General features: G+C 40.5%; 1 protein-coding gene across 2 annotated transcripts in view; it reads right to left on the reverse strand.

Annotated features, from left to right (window-relative positions):
* Window positions 1-22,195, reverse strand: part of Spata16 (spermatogenesis associated 16) — a 285,586-nt gene that overhangs the window by 78,675 nt on the left and 184,716 nt on the right. The window lies entirely within an intron of this gene.

A 22,195-nucleotide genomic window follows, 5' to 3' on the forward strand; every position in this document is an offset into this window, starting at 1 on the left:
ATCTCCAAATACAGTCTTATTCTTAGAAACTGTGCATTAGCACTTTATTTGGATAGATCTGAGGGAGGACAAAGATCTGTCTATCAGTTTCTAACACCTAGGAGGCTTCCCATGGGTCTTTCTGAATATCCTCGAAGTGGGCATTTTATCTTTAATTCTGGCTGAAAAAAATGAGTGAAGGTATTTAATCTTCCAGCTTGTTTCTAGAAAGACATTAGCGAGATCACAGTCAGGACAGGATGGGAGGAAACACTCTCCATCCCATTTTTTTCCAGTTGCTGGCAGTGTAAGTGACTGCTGGCAGGGTAGCTTGGCGAAACCATCTCACAGCAGGGATGGTAAGGCACATGCCCAAGAGTACTCACTAGCTTTTCTGCAAGTGGCAGAAGTGTGGTTTTCCCGTGGCAGCTTTCTGTGCTCATTGGCAGATCTTTGCCTTTGGCTTATTGCTTCAGGCCTTGCATTGGGGCCTTCTTGTGTGTGTTATTTTCAGGAGAGCAGACTCCTTCCCACTGGAAACCAACATAGGTCATTCGTTGGTCTACATGTTCTCTATCTCTATCTCTAGCCTAAGGGAGTGCGTGAGTGAGCAGACTGTTGACACAATTCATGAACAAGAAACAAGTTTTCCAGCTGGGCATGGTGGTACATACTTGCGACCCCATCACTTAGCAGTAGATGCAGGAGGATAAGAAGTTCAAGGGCAGCCTTGGCTACAAGAGAGAGATCTTTTCTCACCACAAAACAAAACAATGAAAGAAAAAAATCACAGGAGGATTAATGCTTCAAGAAAATTATTACAGCCCTAAGGAAAAATAATTATTACCATAGAGTACAAATAAGAATATGGGTTTCCCTCGCTTAGATCCTGAAATACCTTTGCTGTGTTTTTTTTTTTCTAGAACTAGACAATCTTTTGGACTTTGAACTGCCTCATATTCTCTGGTAAAGGAATAGAGCAATATTTAATATACTACTCAGTGTAATTACATTACTTGGTAACTGGTTAATGGAACAATGTAGGAAAATTTCAGCCTACATACTTTATTAAAAATGAAAATTTTATTTTCTGGTACCACAGAGGCTAGACCACAGAGAAGAGGCTTTTAGGTGGCATCCAGCTCAAACCATCAGAGTTCTGAGTCCTAAGTATGCACTGTTTTCCTCTATGGGGGGGGGTCTACCTTCAACCTCTGAGAGACAACCATGTGCTACATAATAGTGTATTTTGGGAGAGTCACCTGGATACATGACCAACCATTCAAAAGGAAGTTTCTTTGTCTGATACTGAGTTTCTTTGTTAGTCCACTGTCCTAGTGGGGAGCACCTCATATATATAGGATTGTGTAGAATTTTACATAAATAAAAATAATATGATTCCTTGAGGCTCTATTAAACAACCTCGGTGTCATTTGTTCCTCTTCTTTTTTCTCAGCCTATGCTGATCAAACTGCAGAAGGAGGGAAGCAATTGAACGGTCATATCCAGATGCAATATTACTAACTGTGACAACGACCAGCATGGCAAAGTCTCAGTGACGGTGCAGTAAGTGGCACTCATGTGTCGGTGGCGGTAACCAACAGCTGGACGTGAAACACAGTCCACGGAAGAGACATCATGGCTGCTGCTGTGTTTATTGAGAGACTGCCTTTGCTTCACTGTGCCTTCTCTGCACCTTCCTCAACAATGAGCTGCTTGTAGACACATAGGCTGAATTCCAGCCTCTGTTCTTTAATGTGATGGTTTGTTTGCTTGATTAGTTCTAATTGGTTTCTGGCAGAGAGTCCAGGTCTTCCTACATATAAGAGTGTGTCACTGACAAACAGTGATAATATGGCTTCCATGTTGGGTTCTCTTTCTCTCTCTCTCTTGCCTGATTGCTATGGCTTGTGCTTCCAGTATGGTGTTGAATTAAAGTGATGAGAATGGGTGTTTGTCTTGTTCCATGTTTTCAGGAGGAAATTCTCATCTTTGGCCCATTCATTCTAGTATCAGTTCTTGCTTTAATCACTTGTGGCTTTATCATGTCCGTGCATGTTCCTTTTAGACCTAATTTGTTCATTATTTTACTCATAGGGAAAATGAATTTTCTCAAATTCTTTTCTCGCATTTGCTGAGGTTAACACATGGGCTTCTCTCTTCATCTTGTTTTTAGTCATCAACTACTGAAAGTATTCTTATTATATTTATTTATTATTGATTTAGTGTATGAGAGAAACAAGAGACAGAGAGACCTAGCATGTGTGTGGAGGTAAGAGGAAAATTTGCAGACAGAAGTCAGTATTTAGTTCTTTTCACCATGTCAGTTCTGGAGATTGGAGTCAAGTCTTCAGGCTGGCGATAGATGCCATCCTTCTAACACTCTTAATTACCAACTTTAAAAATTAGTGTAACTCTTAGGAAATTTTCACAAATGTGTGTAATAGTACTTTGCTCATTTTCACCCTAGTACTCTATTGCATTGCTCCTTCTTGCTGGTCTCCTTTTCATCCCTAAACAGATCCTCTCTGCTTCTCGCTCCCTCCCCACCTCAATCTCTCTTATAATAAATTGCTACACCCGGATCCCACATATGGTATTTCCCCCTCTCCCATTACCCATTCTCATCTCCCTCCTGTTAGAGCCCTTCCTCCTCCCATAGATTTCCCTGTTCTACTCTCAAGTCACAAGTATGTGTAAGTCTATATTGCACATATGAGGGGGAATATGCAATGCTTGTCTTTCTGAGTCTGGCTTATTTAGTTAAGCAGGAAGATCTCTAATCCTGTCTATTTTCCTGAAAATGAAGTAATTTCATGCTCTTTACAGATGAATGAAAATGCATTGTATAACCATACTACATTTAAAAATTCATTTATCTGCTGATTGGTATTTAGGTTAAGTTTTGTGCTGGTATCCCTGTGTTACGTTAATGTAAATTCCTTCTGACATATTCTCAGGAGAAGCATACCCAGATTATCTGATAGGATAATTCTTCTTTCTCTTTTCTGAGGAACTGCCATACTGATTTCCATGACGACTGTACTGGTTTTCATTTCCACTACTAGTCTGTATGTCTTCATCTTGCTGACTGGTTGTATCACATTCACCGATTTGTATATGTTGAGCCATCCTTGCATCTCTAGAATGAATCCAATTGGATAATGGTGATTTTTAACATGTTGCTGTGTTTAATTTTCTAGTATTTGGTTGGGAATCTGTATCATCAAGGATTCTGACCTGTGGTCATTTTCATTTGTTTTTTAATATCAGAAGAATTCTTTTTCCTTCAATATTTTTGTAATTATCTAGGAAGAATTGATACCGGTTATTCTTTAAATAGTGGAATTCAGCAATGAAGCCTTTTTCCTCTGCATTCCTCATTAAATAAGAAACTTTTTGTTATTCATTCGATCTTGTTGGTCTCATAGGACTCTCTATTTTCTCTGGTTGGGTATTGCCTTTGCACAGGAATTGGTCATTTATTTTTGATTATCAGTTTTGCTGATGTATGGTTGTTCTAATTTATACTTCACTTTATCTTTCATAAGACTCTAATATGTGTAAACTAATTTTAAAAATAGAGTATTTTAAGAGAGAATATTCAGTGTTTGTGTTTTGGAGTCTGTGCTACCTCATTCAATATGACTCTTTCAAGTTCCATTCATTTACTTACAAATTCCGTAATTTCATTTATTCTTTATAGCTGAATAAAATTTCATTGTGTATAGATTCTACATTTTCATTACCCATCCATCAGTTGATGGACATATAGGCTGATTCAATTTGCTAGCTATTGTGAATAGAGTGGCAATGAATACAGATAAGTAAGCCTTTCTGTGGATATAGCATTATTTGTGTGTATGTCCAGTAATGGCACAGCTGGGTCATGTGTATTTTTGTATCTAGCTTTTCAAGGACCCTCCCACTGGCTTCCATAGTGTGTGGACAAGGAGAAGTCAAGAAACAGGAAGGAGCTATTGTTGGTGTGTGTGTGTGTGTGTGTGTGTATGTGTGTGTGTGTATGTGAAGATTTTGAGGGATAGCAGAATACAGGTAGTTATGAAGGGGAGCAGAAATAATGCAGGGCAAGTTTGGTGGATGATGGGATTTGGGCAGTGATAACACTAAGGATGCTGAAAAAGTCACATGGACAGCTATTATATTATAAGCTTCACACACACACACACACACACACACACACACACACATTTGCAGTTACCCTGTCTGGGGGAGGATAATGCTTCTCTTATAAGCTCTAAGTTATCAAACAAAAATCCCATGCCAAGTGAAGGTTATTTCCCTTCAAGTTATTGGTCAGGGATACCAGAGACCCCCAAAGAGCACAGACTACTGCCATTGCATTTGGTGGTGCCCCAGAACTGGATAGTAAGACCTTATTGCTGAAGACATCATATACTTTGGCTTCAGGACATAGATGTCAAACTGATACTGACAAGAAACTTCCTCTCTCCTGGCTGGCTTTCTTAGTGCTGACAGGCACTATGGAGGCTTCTGGGGGAGAAGTGTCACCAAACAGTCTCACAGAGCTGAGAACTGGGAGTGGGATAACCAAGCGCTTTCTCATTGGATATAAGGCCCACTCCATAGGTGGCAATTCATGCTGGGTCCTATAAACCAATCCAAGAACCCATGGCTGGAAGGCCATAGGCCCTAGGAGAGAACGCACTACTATTACTTTGCTAGATGGACATAGTACCAAACTGTCTTCTAAATATCAGCCCTTATACAACTGTAAATTACTACAGCTCTCAGCCCTCATTAGAAGCTTGGTATTGATAGTAGTTAATCCAGAGACTGGTCCAAGTGTAGAGGATAAGTGACTATGGGATGCTCATGGAAAAAAAGGAACATTTGTCTCATTCTCTCTCACCGAGACCTAGGGAACATCATTGAAGAAGGCTAGAGATATTTCAAAGAGGAGTGATGTCAGACAGCTGCAGGCAGTTGATGACTGTGGAGGGAGGGACAGTCGGTTTTCTTGAGAGGCATGGCCTTGATAGGTTGCCCATGTTCCACTGGATGATCACACACCCATGTGCACATGGCAGTTGGTAGTTCTAATTGGAATCAGTGGGTTACCAAGAAGCAAAAAAAAAGGTGACAAGAAGCTGCAAGGAGGGCGAGGGTGTGTCTGGGAGCGGAATCAGAGTGGAGAGTAGGTATGGATGTTAGCAAAATTCATTATAAAAATGTATGAAATTCTCAAAAAATAAAATATACTAACATTAGAATATTTTGATAGAACTATTGCTATTAAAATATATATTTTGATGATCAAACATGCTCCTTTGACTTTGAAAATAGAGACCAGATGAATATTTATCCTCTTGTATCGCTGTTTTACTCTGACTTACATGCTCTGAGTTGACTGTCCTTCCCTGGGATGGGCCTTTGATGTCAGTAGGTGTTGCTTGTGTGAGAGTGGCGAAGCAGTGAGTCCCAGGTTCCACTGCTGAATGCACAATGTTGCTGGTTATGCTGTCCGCACTGAGCATCCCAAGGGAGCTTTGAAAGCAGACACTTATGTCTGTGGGTCCCAGTGAACTTTTCATCATCGCTCTTGCATTTGTAAGTCTTTAAAATGTATAATTCTATAAGCAGGAGTGTGTGTGGGCAGCTCATGTCCTTTACAAACACCAAGTGATAATAATCTCTTTTAGTATCTTAGCTAGGCAAAAAGAACCACTCACCCTAGAAGTCAGCCCAGGATGACTGTAAAATGGGGACCACGGAGGAGGGAGGAAATGACTCCATCAAAGGTTAAAGAAAAATAAATGTGATCAGATGAGAGGAAGGAGGCAACTCATCACCCCATTGTACACCTAGAGGGCTAGATCCTCTTGGCAAAAACTCATGAGTCCTTAAAGGACCCAGTAAAGCTGGCAGAAGCAGTAGTACTCTAAGTATTTCAGGGCAGTGAGGGTATTTTACCCCTCCCCCATTTCTTGACTGGTGCCCAATGGAAGTGGTGCAGTGAAGAGGAACCCTGTCACTTCTAATTAGAAAATGGAATCAAGTAACTTTAGACTATCAAATTATTTCTTTATTGCTCCCAATATTAGTCTTGACCACAGTCCCAGTAAGTTAATTTATTAGAAAATTTGATCTGGAGAGCACCTCAGGACTTTCCCAACCTAATTCATTGAGATTGGGGAGGGTTTAAGAGACTTTTGATGAACAGTTTTTTTAATTTTAGAGAATTTAAAATTAGGCTTTTATATTATAAATCACTTCCTTTTGAAAAATTAAGGTTTTACCCACTGGGAACATGACAGGAATTTCAGACACTTGCAGGCTTATATGAAAGGTAGGAAGGAGTAACTTCCATGCCTGGCAGGCTCTTATGGAAGGCAGGAAGGAGTAACTTCTGTGCCTGGTCCGTGAAGCATTGTTTAGTGTGGTCTTACTATATTTTCTCTCATTGGAGACTGCAGAGAACTCTCAACCATACCTGGTGGCCTAGTCCTGTCATCCCAGTCAGGAGTCCTGAGGAAGAGAATTGAAAATTGAAGGCCATTCTGGGCCACAGAGTAAGTTCAAGGCCAGCTTGGGTAACTTACTGAGATGCTGCCTCAAAACAAAAGGTAATGTACCTTTGTGAATGTGGTTCAGAAAGAGTGAGAACATATTTCTCTAGTATGCAAGAGGCTCAAGGTTCAATCCTCTGGGTGGGGGGAGAGTAACAGAGTGAGAGGGAGAGAAAGAGTGGGGGAGAGAGATGGAGAGATGGAGAGAGAAAGAGAGAGAGAGAGAGAGAGGATATAGTAATTAGTCTATCCTAATACAGAAATAGTATTAAGTGAAAATTCGAATCTCACACATAATCCATTCCCATCAATTTATAAAAAGAAAAAAACCAGCATTTAAAGATAAAATAACAATCTTTCATCTAGCAGTACAATACAAGCTTTTATATATGCCATTTTCTTTAATCCTTATAGAATCCATCTAAGTAGGTGTTATTAGGGGCTGAATATTGTGGTTCCATTGCTCTGTTTTCAGAGTAACTGTTATTACTTTCAAAGGAAATTTCCTATACTCGGAACTTATATAGTTGAGATGGTACCTAGTCTTTAATGGCTAGTATAACTCTTTGTTATTGTATGAATAATAATATAATTTTGAATGATGAGTATAATTTACTAGAAAATGGAAAAATAAAACTCCATAGGTGACATTTTAAAAATGTAATCCCTGTAAATATATATAGGTTTAATTCGGAAGGTTTCAATGCCTTGAAATAGAGAGCAGATTTTTCTAAATGCCTTTTCTTGTGACTGTCCTGTAACTTGTTCACTGTGTCACTTAGGTGATAACTGGGGTTGACATTTCTGGACTTTTATCATTCATGCAATTGCATACTAGAATAGACTATGTAACAGTGGATTGTTTTCCTACCACAGTGGTCAGCACTTGATGCTGAATCTCTGTTGTGCAGGCCAGGAGTTCTTTTATCAAGCAACAGCCACTGAATGTTCCTTCCCAGTGTTTGCCGTCTCTGAGGAGCAGAGCAGCTGTGCTGCTGTGTCTGCCAGCCCAGGGATGGGAAGGTCATGGATCTCTTCATGAGGCATAAATAAGGCACTTAAAACTTATTTTCATTGTCTGTAAATCACTGAAGATTGCATGATAGGTTACTGGTATCATGATACAGCTATCTTGAATTTTCTGCTTTGCAATTCTTGCTGTTTAAAAACAGTTCTAATAAACATGTAGTGTTTAAAATATAAAATGAGGATGCTATAGATTTTTAGTAAATATATATGCACACAATGCGTACATGTGTTTGTTTGGCTACAATACACTCTTGTTTCCCATTCATTCCGGTTAAGGTTTCTTTCCTCCCCATCCCCTCTCTCTGGGTCTCACTGTTTTATGACAGGGTCTCTCTCTATACTCTTGACTGTAGTGAAATTTGATATGTAGACCAGGCTGACCTCGAACTCCCAGAGATCCTCCTGCCTTTGCCTCCTGAGTTCTGGGATTATAGATGTGTACCACTACATTGAGTAGGTATTCCTATTTAGTCTAGGCAGGCTTCAAGCTTACTAATTCTCCCACTTCAGCCTCTCAAGTGTTGGGATTACAAAAATGAGCCCTGTGCCTGGCTTACATTTGGGTTTTGACTATATAGGATGCTTTTATTAATTGAATCACTTCAGTACTTTATAGCTAAAGCTTTCCCTGTGTTAATTTTTAATCACTTGTATTTTGTAGGAGGAATTATTTGCATGTACCTTCAACATGGAACTGAGGAGAGAGAAAAGATCTATGGTATAATTTCATACCAAGTTATAGCTAAGTAACAAAAGTTCTGATGATTCATCTGAGGCTGCAGAATTAGAAATTGAAGCAAGGGCTTGAGTCTCCTAAGCCAATGCTTTCTCCTATATTGAAGACTTTCATTTTTAAAATTAGACTATAATTCATGGCAAATCAAGAATTAATGTCTTCCCCCTTTTTCCTTCAGAAGAATTTTTTTCTTCAGTTCTTGAGACAGGGTTTCTGTGTGTAGCCCTAGCTGTCCTGGAAGTCACTCTATAGATGATACTCGCCTCAAAGTCACAGATCCATCTGCTTCTGCCTCCCTAGTGCTCGGATTAAAGGTGTGCATCACCACTGCCATGCTCCAACAGATTCCTATTCTTTTTAAAAATATTTTATTATTTATTATGTATACAGTGTTCTACTTGAATATTGTTTGCCTGCACACCAGAAGAGGGCACCAAACCTCATTACAGATGGCTGTGAGCCACCATGGTTGCTAGGAATTAAACTCAGGACCTCTGGAAGAGCAATCAGTGCTCTTAACTACTGAGGTATCTCTCCAGCCCCCAGATTATATTCTTACTGTCATAAAAACTAGAACTAGGCTCCGGCGCTAACAGTTAAACAAGTGGGCTGTATCAAATCATCACCACAGCAAAACCCTCTTCATAGTAATCTTCACATATACTGTTCTTACCTACTGGTCATGATAAGATAGTATTGTTCATTGGCATCTCAATAGATTAGGACGTACTGTCAACTAGCACACCCATCTCAAAGAAAAAGTTTACAAAAATTATAAGAAAGGCTTCTTGGTAGGGGAGCTTCCGTATTAATATGCTTACGGTGGTTAGCTTATTCAGTGACAAAGTACATTTAATTTATAAATAGAGTTTAAATTATGTTCTTGTTCTGAAGGCTGTGAATAATTTCCCACTTGCACCTTTAGGGAACACCAGCTGATCGAAACTCAAGAGTTCCACGTGTGGGTTTCAACGGCCTCCAGATTCCTTAGGATGCAATAGCACTTTTGTTCTTGGTGACTGAAAATGAATCACTAGGAGATATTAAAGGAAGAAACAGCTACATACCTGCAATTATTTTATAAGGACAACTGGGTACTGCTAATTGGTCTTAGCCTCTGAGCTTGGTGGTAAATGTCAAGACAAGGTGGGGCTCTTCTTGTTATGTATTTCATCTTTATACTTCACGACTCATGTGGAGGTAAGTATTACTATGCCTAGTATGCATTGCCTAATTAAATTAAATTAATGTGTTTTGAGAATATATATATCCCAAGTACCCTTGGACTTGTAATACTCCTGCCTTGACCATCTAAGTCCTGGGATTATTTTGTGTACCACCATAACTGGTCTGAGTGTGCTGTTTTTTTCCATTGTATTTCTTGACTAGTGGTTTCAGACTGGGATATGGCTTGCTATTCCATCAATGTCATTAATGTTAGGGTTGAGACAAGGACCCGATTATCTCATTTTTAAATTTGTAATGCCCTTTCTACAAAGCATTTGTTTTATATGTTAGGCTGCTACTAGGTGACATGACATTGAGTGGGAAGGCCAGGGTTGACCTTGAGGTAGCATCTACTGAAGACACTAAACGGGTGTGAGGTGCAAAGACTAATGTCTACCGTCAAGTGGCCACCAGCTGTGTTTATGTGAACTTCCTCAGTTCATGGGTACATCCACATGTCATTTTTAAGTAGATGGGTACTCTTGGTGCATTTGGCTCAATGTTTGTTAAAATAACACTAGAAACTAACCTGTCCCACATTTTACAGACGAGGAAAAACAGTTTATTCTACAACTCATTATTCTCTAGTATGGTGTGAGTTTTACACACACACACACACACACACACACACACACACACAGACAGACAGACAGACAGACAGAGAGAGAGAGAGAGACAGAGAGAGAGAGAGAGAGAGAGAGAGAGAGAGAGAGAGAGAGAGAGAGAGAGAGAGAACTTGGACTGAAATCAGTTATATCTACATCAGGACCTCAAGCACTAAGCCATTAGACTTTGGAGATTCATGAATGGGTCTACAGCCTTGTCCAGCCAACCAAAATAGACTTTCAAATATGGGAAGATTTCTTGCCTATGGCTCCAGAGGATTAAGTGTGGAATTCTAGACAGAAGACAAAAGTTCAAGCAGTCTTTATCCAAGGGAACGATTCATCTTTGAGATGAGTAGCTCCTTGTGGAGCTGCATATTTGTTGTGCACAGAGAAGGAGGGGTGGCAGTGTGTTTGGAACCCATCAAGAGAGATGACCACACCTGCTGATGTCACTCAAAGTTTGTCTTTGGTATTCTGCCTCCCTGTAATTTCTTTTCTCCCTCGAGTTTCAACTTTGTCTGGCAACCAGACATTTCCCACCTTTTCTCATTTCTCTTATTTGCCTGCAATTAATCTCTTCCAGGCTATGCCATCAAGTTTTCAGGAATCTGGTTTTATGGGGCTGCTGGCTTCCTATATATGACTATTGATCATGTCACCTAACATCGAGATGTCTCAGAGAGGGGATAATTAAATCTATGATAAACTCAATGGCTTTGCAAAATTGATATGTGTGCATATATATAATATATAAATCAATATGTATTACATATGGGTGCATTTCCATGTGCTCTATTACAACTCAAACTGCAGCTTCAAATGATACTAATAAATAAAAGGGCTTCTTTCATGATCTCACAAGTGAAGATTATGAGGCCTTGTTAGACTTACTGAGGAATGAAGAAAGGATGGAATGAAGGTTTACATTCTAACTGTGGTGTTTTTCATATCTCTGGATCTGATTTGAAATAATCCCCCCAAGGTTCTCTGGAGGTTATTTTTCCTCATAGGTTGTTGACTCCTACTTTGGGCTGCACTACATAGAAGAACACTTAAGCTTTCTTGTAAAAAGAAATAGGTTAGCTTCATAGTTAATTTATGATCCTGAGAAAAATCAAATATGTCATATGCTAAAGGTTGACATTTGAAATGTCAAGGTCTCATTATTTAGGAGAAGGGAAATTGTTATGAAAAAGAAAATTATTCAACCCAGGTACAGAGGTAGAACAGACTGTCTTTAAAAATTAGTGAAGAAAACACAATCATATGAATTGAAGAATGAGAACTTATTTTTTAATTGGTGTGTGGTATTGCCCAAAGAATGGCTGAAAAAAAACTAAGAGCTTCGAGTTTTACAGATTATCCTACACCTGGATGAGCACAACTAAAAAAAAAAACAAAACAAAACATGATTTCATGGAGTAGTAATTGTACATCTCCAGCTGCTAAAAAAAAGTGACCTCAATTTCTCTGCAAGCTCGTAAATCAATAACCCATAAAAACCTGTGGGAAATATAAAAGATATCCATAAAACCTCTACATTTGGTTTTGCTCATGACAGTTTTTGATTTTTTTTTAGATGCAAACGAAAAGGAAGGAAGAGGCCTTAGCAGATTACCACTGAAAAACAAAAATCTTTGTGTCAACAACCTCCTGGCAACCTAGGAGGAAAGCGACAGAAACTGGGCCCCAGACATCCAGGCTTCAATTTTCCCAAGTACAAGGAGCCTCACATTGCCTCCATCTCCAGAACTCAAGCGAGAGAAAATGAAAAGAAATTTAGAGGTTACTCTTCCTTTAAAAACCATTAAAAATCCCCAAAGCCTTTTTAGAAGATAAGGTGGGGGGGCGGGTGTGGGTAGACATAGAGAGAGATAGAGTGACACAGAGAGAAAAACAGAGAGACAGAGAGATAGAGACTCACAGAGAGACATAAGAGAGAGACAGAGACACACAGCGTGGGACACAGAGATAGAGAGATGCTACTATGAGCTTCCTGGCTCATCGACAGATATTGCTGCAAAACCCAACTGGGGCCATTAAAAGCCTCAGACATTTCTGAAGTCTAGGGCATAGTAAGTGTTGCTCAGGGTGGTCTGAGGACAGATTTTCTTGTCACTGTTCTCTAAGCAATCTGAAAGATCTATGTGCAACTAGAGATCTCAGTATACTGCCCTCTGCAGGGAACGTTCTGAGGCAATGGCAGGGATTCCTGACTCCAGGTTCTTGTGTGAACTGGACGCTGACAGAGGCGCTATTTATTCTGCAGAGACTTAGGGCTTCAAAGGCAAGCAGCTTCTGGAGAGACAGTACTGGACTGAATCCCATAGTGAGGTGAGGAAACTACTCCACTTTGTCAGGAAGAGGTTTCTGCACCAAGTATGCAGGTCTGGGGCTAAAGAAGTAGGGTAATGTATGGAGGAGGGAGAGGGAGAAGCAACCCCACTTACTTGACAGTGTGGACAAATCAAACGCGTGACATCTTCCTGACATATTGATGTGAATTTGCATACGTGTATGGTTAGGATTCTGCTCTCCTTTCTCTCCCCCACTCTCTGCCTTTCACTTTTTCCTTCTCAGCCTAAGGCCCAAGACACTCAGAACAAACACCATGGAAGAACTACACAAAATCACACAACCAGCAATGTCACGGTCACTATCTCCTTCATGGGAACACTCAACCTTGGATCAAACATATGCCTCATTACACCTTTCAGTTAAAAGTGAACCTCTCCTACTGGCATGCCGCCTCAAATAGCATCAAAGCAAAATGAAACACAGGCAGCATTTAACAACGCTGGTAACCATGGAAACATATCATTAAAGAATATATAAACAGGAATGAATAATTAGATGAGAAATTCATTTCCATATTTATCTTTTTTTTTCCAAGAGCCAGGAAAAGAAGCTCTCATTTGCCTCGCATCTCAATTTGGACACCTCCTCTTTAGTCTGCCTTCTAATTGAAAAAAAATAGGACATTTTGTAAAACGGGAGTTTCAATATTGCCTATCTTAATGGACGAATCTCTTTGCAGGCAAGTGACTTCAGAACACTTCAGTGTCCATTGTGGTCTAGCTATGACACTGAAGCACTGAGGAAGCACTCATGGTGGGACGGGGACAGCAATGACTCGTATTTGACAGTTGGAAGCATGAAGGGTTTAAGTCACAGGAGGACAGATGCTGTGGATGGACAGAGTCAGACTTTCCCAGAATTCTCCCCTCATGCAGCTCTAGGTAGGCTGCATGGTAGCCTAAGCTGGCCATGAACTCAGCCAATCTGAAACGTGCTTGCAGACGTTCCGTCTGAGAGCAGTGCACCGAGGCTGCTCACCTCTGACGGTTGGATTTAACTGCTAACCTGGTCCACCATAGAGCCATCTGGGAAAACAGCCTCAATGAGGGATTGTACGTGTTGAGAGTTTGCCTGTGTGGCGGATTGCCTTAGGTTAATCAAATGTGGGACGATCTCACCCAATAAAGACGCCATTCTCTAGCTGGGGGTTCTGAACTGTGTGAGCCTGGAGCTGAGTATATACAAGCAGCAGGCTAGTACACATACATGCATTATTCACTTTCTTTGCCTACGGATAAGACATGTAGCTATGTGAAGTTCCTGCTTTGACTTATCTGTAGCAATACCTGTAACAATGCATGTAATCTGGAATTGCAAGCTGGAGACAATCCCTTCCTCCCTCAAGTTGCAACAGAAACAGGATCGCCACTTAACTCAGGTGATTCCAATGCAGTTGGCCACTAGACACTGGTGTTTGAGAGCCACTGAGAAAGGCCTACTACTTTGTCATAGAGAAGCCCAAGCTGAGAGAACAATCCCTGTCTACTTGCCGGCTTCCTCATTCCCCCTCTTGTGGCAATGTTGTATTCTGCAGTGGGCAGAACTTTCTCAGCACTTGGTCTTGATCATGTGACTTCTTTTGGCTCTCTTGACCTTGAACACACTTCGATCAGAGTATTAAAGTGACTGCATGTACATACTTTGGTTTTTTTCTTGGAACGCCACATTTCCTCATAGGACCACAAAGTATGAGTCAAAGGAGGTAGAAAGATGTGTGGAACCCACTTGGACTTCTCTCAAGTTTGGAGCTGAACCTAATAAAGACTAGTCCAGACCAAGTGAATCTGAGCCAACCTGGTTACTGGGCGTTTTATAGTGGTTGTCACAGCATTAGCCAGTCCATACAGAAATTAAGGTGGGTTTCAGCAGCAGACCTGAGCCTGTAGCTCTTGGTCCTCAGCCCTGCACTGCCCCTTGTGTTGCAGGTCATCCGATTGCTTTCCTGCAGGGTGAGCAGCAGGCAGTGCCAGGACATTTGCTTTCCCAGGGTCCTTTGCTCCACTCATATCACCCAACCTCAGGGCCTTCTGTCAATTTTCCCAGTAGGCTTCCTCTTCCTCTTCTTCTTGTTGCTTTCATTGATGCCCTTTCACTTTTCCAAAGAGACTAGATAAACCCATCTTCATCATTGTATCCAGAGGTCACCGATTGCTCAGTTAAGCTCTCCCAGATCAAATTTATTTTGCATTTGACCCAAGACCGACTAGAAAATTGATGCCAAATAGTGGGAGTTTAAACACAATGCATGGCTTTTGATGGAGAAATATCTCTGGGTAAGCGGCTTTGGCACTTCTCAAATTATGTATAATTTGAATAATCTTCAGTAACTAGGCTACTTTCAGACAGTAGGCATCCATCTTACAAACTCTCTGTCTGACAAGGCCAAGTAAATAAACATATAACGAATATTGGCCATTAAGCGAAACACTCACATGAATTTCTATTTTGTACCTTTCTGTGAGAAACTTTCACAGCTCTAGGGAACACATTTTTTTTTTCTTCTCTGGAAAATGTAGGTGTTTTATTCACTATAATGATAGATGTTTCTAGTTCCTTGACCTTGCTTTACCTGTAATTTCATGTTGAAGGTTTTATTTTTGTTCTGAGGTAGAGATGTAAGTTTTCACCAAGTAAGTGAGTAATATTGGGATGACTTTGCAATATCAAGGAAAAAAAACAAAGAGTGGAAAGTTAGACTTTATTGTTACTTTGAACTCCCAACTCATTCCAGGGACAACTTATCCAACAAGACTCACTGTTCAGTACAGAGGCAATTTATGATATTTCAGCTTCCTTTATGACCATTTTGAACAGAAGAGATGAGTAGCCAATGTCTTGGACATGCATGGAGCATGGGCACTTCCCCCACCAGAGAATCTCAGAAATCATCAACATTTTCTGTATAATTGGAGTCTCAAACACAATGGAAGTCAGAAAAATCTACAATTTTGAGCTTAGAACACATAGGCATGTATACAGCAAAATGTTAAATGATTTCCTAACTAATGAAATTCATTTCCCGTCCTTTTGCTGTTTTCTTTTTAAATACTATATAAACTAATTCAGAGAGCTGTTCTCACTTTTCAGATTATCACTGGTAAATGTGTAATATACAGTCTGTAAGACTCTTTTCATACATACATACATACATACACACACATACATACATATGTATGTGTGTATGTGTGTGTGTGTGTGTAGGTATGTAACTCACAATCAGAACATAATTACACATATGTACACAGTTCAGTGTCATCATTTGATCTGTATATACAATACAAAATGATCAAATCAGAGCAATTAGCAATTCTTTGCATAATCACTGAATTCCTTAATTACAAAACAATGATGGCAAATACATTCTCGTGTTAGATGTTACTGGTTTTGGCCTCATGTCAAACTAATTTTTAATTTGGTTGATTTATTAAACACCTTATTGAGTGGCATTTTGCAATGTGCTTTGATGGCACCATGGAAGAAAGACAGAATATTAAGCAGTGGTATGTGTTTTAATTACTTTACAGTCCTGTAATTCTTTTTTTGTAAATATCTTATAGTAGAGTATGGTTGTTTCTCTTCTAAGCCAAGACGGAGGCATTCCAAAACTACCAATAGATGCTTGAAACTGTAGATTGTACCTAATCCTACATAAATTAGGTATGCTCTCTTGTGCAAAGATTTGTCATAAGACTTAGTTTACATATGGGCACAATGAGAGATTAGCAACAGAGACTAGTAACATAAGAAGAGTTATAACAACAAAGTGCAGTAGAGGTTATGTGAACAGGCTTTCCCTGTTTCTAATTGCACCTTCACTTTTCATTAAAGGAGGTACTTCGCATATTCTCTTTGACACGTGGGAATCACTACTTCTATACTAACTTAACACAAGTACTGTACTCTATGATCAATGGTCTGGTGGATGAAATGGCTACTGTGGGATTTACCAGGTGGGATATTTTATCATGTTACTCATAATGGCATGCAATTTAACACACATTTAGTACTGCTTCCTCTTTTCTATTTCTCCCTCTGTCTTTCAAGAAGGTCTTGGTAGGTTGGACTGGATCTCACCATATAGATGAAGCTGACCTAAAAGTCATGAAGATCCTCCTGCCTCTGGGATTGTGGGTGTGAGCCAACATGCCTGACTTCCATTTGGTATTTTCAAGTCTCTGTTGACTGTGGGTAATTGCAGGTGAAGAACAAAATACTGCTCAGGAGGTGGAATGCTGTGTGGTCCCTCAAGACAGAGTGATGCTCACTTGCTTACTTCTGTCTCCCTAGCATGTAGTGTTGTGCTTCCACATAATTAATGGCAAATGAGTGTGAATGAAGAAGGCAATTTCTGGGTATATAAGACACCAATTTCAAAAGTGTCTGCATGACTGACTTGTAAAGATTTCAAGTTTTAATGCCAGCAGCAAAGTTGATGGAAGCCCTCTATGACAAGAACATGCTTGGGGATCTTCTTTGTCTTCAGTGCTCGAAGCAGCAGGTATTTCCTCTAGGCCCAATATCAAGGACTAAAGGGGTTGTTATAATAAAGAGTACCACATAAAGAGAAGGGGTGGATCAGGGGGCTCAACCCCGATGCGTATGGGAACACCTTATAGGTCAATATAGTGTGCTCGATTCTTTGGGCATGTGAGTAGGAAAAGTTCAGTTCTTGGTTTTGTCCTTTGAAGTAGAAGAAACACACCAAAGCTAACTAACTAACAAACAAGCCAGAAAAACTTTTCGGTGGTGTATGGTTTATTGACCTTAAGGGGTCAATATAGTGCACTCAATTCTTTGGGAATGTGAGTAGGAAAAGTCCAGGTCTTGGTTTTGTCCTTTGAAGTAAAAGTAACACACCAAAACTAACTAACTGACAACTAACTAACTAACTAGCTAACTAACTAACAAACAAGCCCAAAAAACTTTTTAGTGCACTTTGTTAGGAAGCTCTGCAGGCCACTGATAGTGTGGAGATGAGGAATATTTCATTGCCAAGTACAGCTTGAATTGGATGGGACGTCTTAGTGTTCTCTGCACAGATGGAGAACCCGTGAAGCTGGCACCGCCTCAGCCTTTGCTGTTTGCCTGCAGAAGAACCTCCACATGTCAGGCTCTCTACACAGGCCTGTGTTGGTGTCAACAGCTTTTCCCACAATCCCCAAAGGGGGCCCCCTCCTGCTGTCTGCACTCTTGGCCTCCTCACAGCCAGACCTTAGAGCAGTTCAGGAACTCTTTGTCTGGAAAGAAGAGCCCACCATGAAGTCCCTCTTACTAGAGAAGTCTCTGTGAAGAAAGGGGGTTTAGAACGGGTTCTGTTTGCTTAATGTTTGTGCATTCTTTCAAAATAAAGGAAACGTAGCATAATTTGATAGTGGGTTCATTCCAGAACATGGGTTTGTGATGACTGATGTCTTAGTCTGCAAGTGAGGCTGAGCTTTGGAGTGAAGGTGCTGAGATCAATTATAAATAGCCATGCTGGGGAACCCCCTCCTTGTCCTTTCTCTAAGCAGAATCTTTAAATGCAGGGTCTGGAGGCAAATAACTAGAAACTTTCCAGCCCTGGAGCCGAGACTGATAATATCTGAGAGTTTTCAGTGCGAACAGTCTACAGTCACATGGCAAATGATTTATCTTAAAATTGGAAGAAACTGCTGGCATAGCTAACCTTGGTGATGTCATTTTAACAAAGACCTCAGTGGCCCAAGGAGAGGATGTGATGTAATATGAATTCAAATAGAAGATGTTGGTATTTCTTGATGGGTGTTTACACACATGACATGATGTGAACTACAGGAGCTCTGACTCCATTTGCAATTGGTAATTTTGTTAGGTCAACTTTAACTGTTGTCATTAAAATGAAACATTGAAATTGATGTTACGTCAAACATTTCAACTTCTTATACCAGAAAAATTACAACCTTCTTATAATAAAGGTCATAATTTTTATCAATGTTGTTTTGACTATGTTTAGGACAATTTCTAATGTAATGAGATAAACATCCTCAGTCTGCCTCTGTCTCTGTCTCTGTCACTGCCCCCCCCATGTGTGTGAGCATTATTCTGAGTTGGATGCTTGTCAACTGAACCTGATTCTCAGTAGGTACTGAGATTGTGATTTTGAAGGCTGAAGGTTGTAGACTGATGAAGAAAATTGAGAAAATAAAATTTAGGTGGGCCTGGAGTGGTGGTGGCACATACCTTTAATCCTAGCACTTGGGAGGCAGAAGCAGGCAGATCTCTGTGAGTTCGAGGCCAACATGGTCTACAGAGTGAGTTCTAGGACAGTCAGGACTGTTTCACAGAGAAACCGTGTCCTAAAAAAACCCAAAAAATAAATGAAAGAAAAGAAAAAAAAAGGTGGAGAGTGAGCTGAAGCTTGGGAGGTTTCTCTGCGCTTCTCTTGTGGCCATTTTACAGTAAAATTTCTGTTGCTGTCTTTTCAGACTCCATGTGAGGAGCAGCACAGATAGGGTTGACTTCTGCAACCTTATTGCAGAAAACAAGGCCATACAAACAGATGAATGTCTTGTGAAAACATGGCTGAGAATGAACATAGGAGAACTGCCTTTGGAAGAGCACAGTCTCCTTGTTTATATGATCCTGGACAATTTAGACCTCCACTAAGGGGCTAGGGTCTTGGGAGGTATAACAGACCTTCTAACCCAATAAAATGATGGTATTAATATTGTTTCAGGGGTAGGAGAGATAGGTTGGTGGTAAAGAGCCCTGGCTGTTCTTCCAGAGGACCAGAGTTCAGTTCTTAGTACCTACGTTGGGCAGCTTACAACTGCCTAGAACTCTAGTTCCAGGACATCTAACACCCTCTTCTACCTCTACGGGAAACCACACATGCATATGTGCCATAAGGCATATGATTCAAGACAAGCAGCTTTCAGCCCATCTAAGCACTCTCATTTTGATGATTAGCTCAGCCTTGTGATGAAGTTTTGAGGCATTCCCCACAAGGATGGCTGCTACAGAGAGTGTGTTCTAGTGCAGCCATCGCAAATTGTTTTCAGCCCTTCCTACCTCGGCAGAGGTGATGTTATCATAGAGAAGATGTGCAAACACCTTTATTCAGAGTGGTGTAGCTCAGTGTGAGCTGTCATACTGCTACACTATTTTCTGCCCCTGATGGAGTGATGATATGGAAAGTGTTTCTCATACAATTGAAAGATGTTCCTAAGCCAACAGTGGCAGAGATAAGCTCTTTTGTATTTGACAGTTTGTAGGTCAATATACACAGAGTGGATAGAGAGCGGCACTAAAATCTTTACATTCTGAAAGTTCCCATGTCTGCATGAAGACCTCTGAAAAGAGTACTTAGCCAGAGGAGCAGGGGTTTTATGCACTTGAAAAGGGAAATAGCAGGTGCACCGTGGACTCATGGTGGCATTATGCTCCCATAGCTTCACCCATCTAAACTGAAATGCCTTCAGTACATCCAGCACAGCAAAGTTGCAGCTTGGACTTGCCTACCTTGAATACACTTGAATACTACATTAGGGTTCATTTAGGCAAATTTTCTAGTACCAAGTCTATTTCATAATAAAACATTGACCATGTATGTAAGCTGTTGATGCTGTACTGTGAGTGAAAAAACAAAGCAAAACAAAACAAAACAAACAGGAGCAAGTGTGAAGCTAAGCCAAACCATTTTCTGTTAGGGACGACCTGCTTTTTCCTTTTTTGAGTTAGCTTATATAGTAGTGTGTTTCATCATAGCATTGTCATGTGTCATTATCTTACTCCCTTCCTGTATACAGTAACTTCTTATCTCAGAGAGGAGAAGAAAATATTGCCCACCCATGCAATTTTTTGAGGTAGGGTCTTCCTGCTCAGCCTCCTAAGTGTTACACAACATGCACACACCACATCCCAGGGCTCTGTCTGTCCAACCTTAATGGATGCTTACAAATGGCTGTGCGGATGTAATCTGTGTATCTCCATGCTGTGATGTCAAAGAGCATTATGAACTGATAAGTGAGATTCCCAGGGTGGACTGGACAGCCAGGTATCCCTGACTTCATCCCTTCCTTTCTAACTGAGGTGTCTTTGGCTGAAGCCAGAGACTGATTTTAGCTGGGAGTCTATTGCTAGCTGAGGTTAGAACTTGTCTGAAGCAGACCTTGCTTGCATTAGGGTCTCTTTTCACTACATAGGCTACTTCCAATTAAGAGAACACAGTGAGGAATGTATTTTCTTATGATTTATTAACATAAAATATCAAAATAAAAGATTTTTATAATTTTGCCACCACAAATGTACATATTGCCAAGTGGAGATTCTTTTCTTACTTTAAGATGAATAAAATATTTATACGTTTTAAAAAATAAAGGAGAGCCGGGCGGTGGTGGCGCACGCCTTTAATCCCAGCACTTGGGAGGCAGAGGTAGGCGGATCTCTGTGAGTTTGAGGCTGAGCTGGACCGACAGCCTCCAAACCAATACAGAGAAACCCTGTCTCGTAAAAACCAAAATAAATAAATAAATAAATAAAGGAGAGAAAACTCTTTTATTTAAAAATGTCAGGCTTACAATTTGTCCTTTTGTATACCTATATCGGTTGCATTTCCCCCAATTCAATATGGAAAGTGCAGCATGTGCACAATACGTATTTGTTTCGTGAATGAATAACTCAACTGGAACCTTCGCTAGGAATCGACTCTGCATCAGGCTTCCTGCTCACTTCCTGAGAGTCAAACCCTCCCTTGTTTCTTTTAAGAGCTCTTGGAAACCCTCCAATCAAATGTCAGCTATTGTATACCCCATATTGCCTGCTTGTCTCTCAGATCTACCAGTTCTTTACAGTTAACTTAAAAATGTTTTTCTCTTAAAATTATATGTATGTGTGTATGTGTGTGTGCCAGTGTGGGAATCGTGCATGTGCGTGCAGGTGCTCAGTGGCCAGAGGAAGGTGTTGGATCCCAGCAGGGCTGGGTTTACAGGTGGTGTGCGAACTGCTGGATGTTGGGAACTGAATGTTCTTCCCTTGACTCCAGCCACTGTAACTGGCTTGTATTTTGTTCGTTTGTTTGTTTTTGTTTTGTTTTTCATACTTACCTAGCTACTATTAGGGAATTCTTTTAGGAGTTAAAAGTGTTTACCTGGAACTCACCTTTTTTTCTTCCTTTTTTTCATTATTTTTTTTATTACATTATTTTAGAAACAAGCTTGCTTCACATGTCAGTCCCAGCTCCCTCTCCCTCCCCTCCTTCCACACCCACACCACCCCTCCCAGCCTCCCACCCTATCCCCACTCCCTTCCCCATAGGGGATATCCAGAGTCTGTCATTTCGTTCAGGGCAGGGTCCAGGCTGAGAGAGCATCCCTCTTTGTGTTATGGACACATAAATTCCATTTGTATGCCAGAGATAAATACTGATCAGAGCCCTATAGTTTGCACAGGCCTCTTCACTGACTCCCACACTCAGGGGGTCTGGATCTGTCCCATGCTGGCCTCCCAGCTGTCTGTCTGGGGTCCAAGAGCTCCCCCTTGTTCAGGTCAGTGGAACTCACCTTTTTTCCCCCACTTATAGATGACAGGCCTCAAGTACAACAGGGCTAATTTAAAACTGTAAATCTACTTTTTATAGTAGGTAAATGGAGCTTCAAGTATTTAAACGGGAACACATAAGTTACTGAGAATTTTAAATGAAAGGAGACGGAACTAGTGACTTAATTTTCCCTTACGAGTCTGAGAGATGA

The sequence above is a fragment of the Mesocricetus auratus genome, unplaced genomic scaffold (genome assembly GCF_017639785.1).
Source record: "Mesocricetus auratus isolate SY011 unplaced genomic scaffold, BCM_Maur_2.0 Super-Scaffold_100011, whole genome shotgun sequence".
In the NCBI taxonomy this organism is placed as follows: domain Eukaryota; kingdom Metazoa; phylum Chordata; class Mammalia; order Rodentia; family Cricetidae; genus Mesocricetus; species Mesocricetus auratus.